The sequence below is a fragment of the Euleptes europaea genome, chromosome 1 (genome assembly GCF_029931775.1).
Source record: "Euleptes europaea isolate rEulEur1 chromosome 1, rEulEur1.hap1, whole genome shotgun sequence".
NCBI lineage: Eukaryota > Metazoa > Chordata > Lepidosauria > Squamata > Sphaerodactylidae > Euleptes > Euleptes europaea.
The window spans coordinates 22,080,021-22,087,458 of NC_079312.1; positions in this window are offsets into that span (position 1 = coordinate 22,080,021).

Below are 7,438 nucleotides of genomic sequence, written 5' to 3' on the forward strand. Positions count from 1 at the left end.
TTGGTGAAAGGGTAGGAACTGATTCTACACAATGCAAATGGGCCTAAAATGTGTTGATTCCAGCTTACAGGATGCTTCAACAATCACAGGAAAGAGTGCACGGAATCTGAATGAAAGAAAACGCAGGGAACCTTGGGACATCCATATCTACCTGATGAATGGTACAAATGTATGGGTTTTTATAATGTTGTTTGCAGGGAAGAAGCTGGAGCAGACAAACTACACCAGGTCTCCAGAGTTGATACTGCTCCGTGTGTTCAAAGCACTGGCGCGCACGTGTAAAACAGAATACTATTTACAACTTAATTTAAGGCGCTATGGATGCCCTTGAGACAAAATATCCAAGTGTTTTGGCATAATCCTGGAAGGACCGTCAGAGCCTACAAGATCAGTGACATGAAATTTTAACATAACAGGGATGACGGCTTGTGACATACATAGAGGAAACCCTAGACACTTTAGGTTTCTTTCCATGGATTGTATATGTTTCCTGTAAGGTAAAGGTAAAGGTTCCCTGTGCAAGCATCGGGTCATTCTTGACCCATGGGGTGATGTCACATCCCGACGTTTCCTAGGCAGACTTTGTTTACGGGGTGGTTTGCCAGTGCCTTCCCCAGTCATCTTCCCTTTATCCCCAGCAAGCTGGGTACTCATTTTACTGACCTCAGAAGGATGGAAGGCTGAGTCAACCTTGAGCCGGCTACCTGAAACCGACCTCCGTTGGGATCGAACTCAGGTCGTGAGCAGAGCTTGGGACTGCAGTACTACAGCTTAACGCTCTGTGCCACGGGGCTCCTTATGTTTTCTGTGATCATACATTAATAACAAGCCCTTCTCTATTTTACCTAAAGAACCACTGTGTCTTCACAACTGGAACTGCAAAAAAACATGGCTGACTTACAGAAGTGTTTGACAGGGCAAAATGTTGAAACGTATAGCCATGTCAGTGAAGGCCTGGATACACTATGGTTTATTCACATTTCACCTTTTCCCCCTTCATGTTGCAACAGATCAAACACACTGATCAATGCCAATCTTACTTTTGAAACCTTTTATGGTCTGGGACTAGGGTTGCCCCTTCTGGGTGGGGAAATACCTGGAGATTTTGTGGGTGGAGCCTGGGGAGAGCAGGGTTTGAGGACAGGGACCTCAGTAGGGTACAATGTCATAGAGTCCACCCTCCAAAGCAGCCCTTTTCTCCAGGGGAACTGATTTCTATTGCCTGGAGATCAATTGTAATAGCGGGAGTCTCCAGGCCTCACCTGGAGGCTGGCAACCCTATCTGGGACATATTAAGTATGTTAACTGAACAGAAACTTCATATCTAGAGGAAGTAAACCTCTGAATACGATTGCTAAGAAACAACATCAAAAGAAAGGCTTTTATGCCCTGTTTGTTGGCTTTCCAAGACAATTGGCTGGCCACTGTTTGAAACAGGATGCTGGACTAGATAAACCAATGGTTTGATCCAGCAGGTAGGGTTGCCAGGTCCCTCTTCGCCATCGGCGGGAGATTTTGGGGGCGGAGCCTGAGGAGGGCAGGGTTTGGGGAGGGGAAGGACTTCAATCCCATAGAGTCCAATTGCCAAAGCGCCCATTTTCTCCAGGTGAACTGATTTCTATCGGCTGGAGATCAGTTGTCATAGCAGGAGATCTTCTGCTATTACCTGGAGGTTGTCAACCCTACCAGCAGGGCACCTCATATTGTGGAGACTCTTCTTTTAAGAAAAGTACATCTCGGTGAAATTTCTCAAAGTTCAGCTTCCTTTCTGTGAAATTCCTCAGGTGGTTCTCTCAGGTGAGAGCCTCTACGTTTACCTCAGATGTGGCTTTAAATGAAACCTGGTAGCAGCCAAGTTTCTAGGTTTCCATTGCCTAGAGCAGTGGTTCCCAACCGTTTTTTGACCAGGGACCACTAGGACTTTTTTGTTCGGTGCAGGGACCCCAAGGTTCAAAATAAAAATTCTGAGAATTTGAAAATAAACTTTAATCATAACTGTTAGTTAAACATTAAACTTAGAATAATATTTGAATATATATTTTTATAATAGAGAACTTTTAATTGAAAATATTAATTTATTATGGGTTTATAACTTTGTTTCGCGGACCTTAATTTAGTTCTCGCGGACCCCTGGGGGTCCACGGACCCCTGGTTGGGAACCAGTGGCCTAGAGAGAGAGGTTCAGGTAGACAAAAATGTGATACTTTTATATTAAGACCAAGCTAAATACACAAAACAGTGTGCAAACATTCATGTTCTCTAGAACTGCCTTCAGCTCTTTGTAAGTGTTAAAAAATGGGAGAGGGGGGAAAAGATTATTCTGAGGCCTTTGTCTGTATCTTGTATAGGTAACATCTTTGGCCTTCTGAGACACAGAAGATAAGGCAATGATATATCCCCCACACACAACTCTAAATATCAAAACCCATGAATAATTAAACAGGGGGGGCTGTGGCTCAGTGGTAGAGCATCTGCTTGGCATGCAGAAGGCCCCAGGTTCAATCCCCGGCTTCTCCAGTTGAAGGGACTAGGCAAGTAGGTGATGTGAAAGACCTCTGCTTGAGGCCCTGGAGAGTGGCTGCCAGTCTGAGAAGACAATACTGACTTGGATGGACCAAGGGTCTGATTCAGTATAAGGCGGCTTCATGTGTTCACGTGTTGCTTGTTGAGGTTTTGCATGCAACCAGGATTTGGGGAGGAGCCATGGCTCAGTGGCAGAGCAGGTCCCAGGTTCAATCCCCGGCATCTCCAGTAAAAGAGACCAGACAAGTAGGTGATGTGAAAGACCTCTGCCTGAGACCCTGGAGAACCACTGCTGGTCTGGAGCAGGAAGCCAATTGCGAAGTTGGGGTAACTGGGTGAGTCCAAACCGGCTACAAAGCTTGGGGCTGTTTGACCGCTTTTGCCAGGAATGAGGAGGGGAAAGGGAAGAGTAATAAGAATTCAGTCTTTCCAGAGATGCGTCAGCTGGAAAACAAATATTGTTTGTATTGTGGAGGGCAGTTTTCTCCCTTGGGGGAATTTGGAAATTATTATTATTATTTTTTAAATTTTTTATTATTTTTCAAAAACAAATACAGAAAACAGAAATATAATAAAAGAAAGCTAAGTAATAAGAATTACATATAATTAAAAAAGAGAGAACAAGTTGAAAAGATCCAAAATACACCCTCCACCAGTGTATCCTTAATCCCGCCACCCACAGTGTTAGACTTCTGGAGAAGTGTCTAAACAGTTTGTTAATACAATGTTTTGACAATAATTAAAACTACAAAAAATATATCTACAACTCGTTCACTATATTAGTAAAATTCATTTTTGCCAGCTTATCCCAATATGCGAAGGCCTTTGACCACAACATTTTGAATTCTTCTACATCCTTCCCATGAAGGGAATCTGTTAGTTTGGCCGGAAATTTGGAAATTAGAACTACAGCTGGGCACTTGTCATGATAAAGTAAGGGCATGGATCTTCCTGTCCAGTAGTTAAGATATGGAGGAACTTGCTGGAATGGGTCTTGTTTTGGAGATCTGGGTCATTCTTTTTATCAAATAATCTGGAAGGGGGCTCCAAGGTCATTGGGGGAAATGGCCCTCGACTGGATCCCTCTTAGGGTGGGGATTCGCAGGATTGATGGAGAAACTGCCCTGCATTTCTTTATGCCCTTAGCATGACTCATCGCCATTTGATATTAGTTTAATACAGACTCCATCTATCAATCCTAGGCCCACACTGAAGTGTACACATGTACAAAATGGGGGAACAAGCCATGCCAAAAATTTGGGTCCCTGGGCATAAGGGTCTTGGTGGTGTCAAGTTGGCCAAAAAAGAATGATAAGTCTTGCTGTTGCTTCATCATCATGGCTGCCACTCTTTTGGTAAGAGGCAGAGCTGCTCATTCAGTATTCAAACTACGGCGAAATGCCGTGAGCACAGTCGGGATTTTCGAAAATTCCCCCATGCTGTTGGATTGTGATTTAATGTCTTAACAGAACGGGGGTTGATTGATTAGTGAGCACCATATTTTAAATGTTGTATCTTTCTCTATTTTAATGTGGGTTTTTTTGGTGTTTTATATATTATTGCATTGATGATGTTTTTATTTTGTAAACCACCCTGAGCCCTGCTTGGTAGGGAGAGGGCGGCATATAAAGAAATAGATACATTGTTGTTGTTGTTGTTGTTGTTCTTATTACTGTTGTTATTATTATTAATAATAAGTACTAGTATTATAAGTATTAGTATTATTAGTAATATTTCCTAATATTATTAGGAAAAGAGGAAGACCCAACAAGAGATGGATTGACTGAATAAAGGAAGCCACAGCCCTCAATTTGCAAGATCTGAGCAAGGCTGTCAAAGATAGGACATTTTGGAGGACTTTGATTCATAGGGTCGCCATGAGTCGGAAGCGACTTGATGGCACTTAGCACACACATTATTAGCATTATTAGTACTATTATACATGACAAAAGAAAATATAAACTTATTCTGTGTTAACTGATATGAGATTCCTGCATTTCATTTTGAGAAGGGAAAAAGGAGCAAGAAGTGTTATTGGTTTCCAAATACTCCAGTAAGTGTAGAAGTGAGTTTCACTTCATAAAGTGTGAGGATTATTGCCCTAGAGGCAATGGGTCATGTACTACTTCCTGATTCCACCACACACAAAAATTAGCTGTGGCGTTAGGTGCCTTGAAAACTGCTGTGAGACGGAGATTTTCCCATGAAGAATAACAAGACTGTGGTTAATAGGGCAACAGGTAAACAACCCAGGATACTTTGCTGGCAGAGCAGTGCCACATGAATAAACTGATGTTTAAAAAAAAAAGTGAGTTTTGAACCTGCTCCACCTCTGCATTCATACAGAGATTATTTTCCTGCTCGAAACAGTGGGATTGTTTTCCCTTTGTTTATGTCCCTTTCGTGCTGCCATATACCACTGTCTTCCTAAGCTCACAAAAAGTTGTGAAAGGGATCTGGAAAGGCAGCCAACTGTGCCTTCCTTTCCTGGAAATCTCCGTCAGAGACACTCCCTCCGATATAAACAAAGCAATTCGCATGGAATGAGCTGCCACACCTGACGGAGGCAGAGTCCTTCTCTTGTCAGATGGGCACATGTTCCCCACACCCTGCACGTAAATACCAGGTGCTGTTACCAAAGATCACACCAGAGGGTGGTGTGTGTGTGTGTGTGTGTGTGTGTCTGCAAGAGAGAGAGAGAGAGAGAGAGAGAGAGAGAGAGAGAGAGAGAGAGAGAGATTTCCCACAAAGACAACCTCAGACACACTGATGCTCATGGGGGAAAAACAGCTCACTAACAAAGCGATACTAAACAACAACTTCCATATTCAATGAGACCATGGCAATGACAGCCATTGATACTTGCTCCCTAAGTTACTTTCACTAAGGAAATTAGGAGCACTTGTTTTACATCCTGTGGTGTGTCCAGACTAGTGCTGTTTTCTGTTATGTTGTTAGCATTGCATTTGCCATAGCTTGTTTCATGAGTTATATTCAAGGAACAGCTTTGTTTGCACCCGATTCTGACCGTTTTATGATGATGTTTTTATCCCACATTTCCTCTAGGAATCTCAAGGCAGAATACAGCATTGTTCTCCTCTCCTCCCAGTTTATCCTTACAAGAAACCCTGTAGGTAGGTTAGACTGAAAGAGAGGGACAGGTCCAAGGTAGGCTAGGTTCATATGGGAGTAGGCAGTCCTTTTCCTGGCTCAGTTTCCCAGATTCCTCAATGTTCCCAACATCAGGGAAAGGGGTTATTGTGGTGTATATGGGGTGGCAGTGGAAATCACTGCATACGGACATACATAATAAAGGATATGTTTTGTTCAAGAATGCTTTATTATATGGCAACCATATATCTTGTACCGGATCAAAATCAAACCGGATGAAAACATAAACTATGAAAAATTTGCATTATGTGTATGTTAACTGCCTTCACGTCTCTTCCAACTCATGGTGACCCTATGAATCAATGTCCTCCAAAATATCCTATCATGAACAGCCTTGCTCAGATCCTGCAAACTGAGGGCCTTTACAGAGTCAATCCATCTAATGTTCGGTCTTCCTCTTTTCCTGCTGCCTTCAACTTTTCCTAGCATTATTATATTTTCCAGTGACTCTTGTCTTCTCATAATGTGATCAAAGTACTAAAGCCTCAGTTTAGTCATTTTAGTTTCTAGGGACAAGTCAGGCTTGATTTGATCTAGAATCCACTGGGGTGTTTTTTTTTGGGGGGGGGGTATCTGTAACACTGTCTTCCAACACCACATTTCAAATGAATTTACTTTCTTCCTGTCAGCTTTCTTCATTGTCCAACTTTCACACTCATACATAGGGAATACTATGGCATGAATTAACTTGATCTTGGTGGCCAGTGAAACATCCTTACACTTAAGAATCTTTTCTAGCTCCTTCATGGCTGCCCTTCCCAGTCTCAATCTCCTTCTGATTGCTTGGTTGCAGTCTCTCTTTTGATTGATGATGGAGCCAAGGAATAGAAATTCTTGAACAATTTCAGTTTCCTCACTGTCTACCTTAAAGTTGAGTAATTCTCCAGTAGTCATTTCTTATGTCTTCTTGATGTTCAGCGGTAGTCCTGCTTTGGCACTTTCTCCTTTAACTTTCAGCAGTAGTTGCTTCAAGTCTTTGCTATTTTCTGCTAGTAATGTAGTATCATCTGTATATTGTTAATGTTCCTCCCTATAAATTTTCATTCCACCTTCATCTAAATCTAATCCACCTTTTCTTATGATATGTTCTGGATACAGATTGAAAAAATAGGGAGATGAAACACAACCTTGTCTAACACCTTTGTTAATTGGAAACTATTCTGTTTCTCCATTTCTGTCTTAACAATTCACACTACATATAGATGCTATTGTGTAGGGTTGTGCATATTGATAAACCAGAACTGAAAATAAACCAGAAATTAGCAATTGCAGTAATTTTCGGGCTTCAGGTTTACTGAACACCAAAACCTGGGGATCTGCCCAAAGCCAAATAGGTGATTCCCAAAAATGCCAAATAATTATTCGGCGTTTTCAGGTTTGGCTATTCACCTTTGCTCAGGGGTACAGCTCTGTGCTTTCTCCTCTTTTTCTTTTTTTGACTGGTTTTGTTAGGTCTCCATAGATGGGGCCCTTTTGGGGTTAGGATTGTGTAATCAAAGCCAACTTGATCTGACCAACCTTTCAGTGGGTTGATGTGGATCAAGTATATTGGTTTTTTAAAAGATGGGGCTCATCAAGTCCAGCCTGGAGGGATATGCCTTCCAACTAAAAAGAACTGGCTTCAACAGCTGCTGATCATCAGGCTTCTGAAGGAGACTCCATCGCCCGCATGGATGAGCAATCTCCTTTAGACAGCTCCCATGGTCGAGACTTCAGTTGGCTTCGATATCACCCCCTCCCCTCT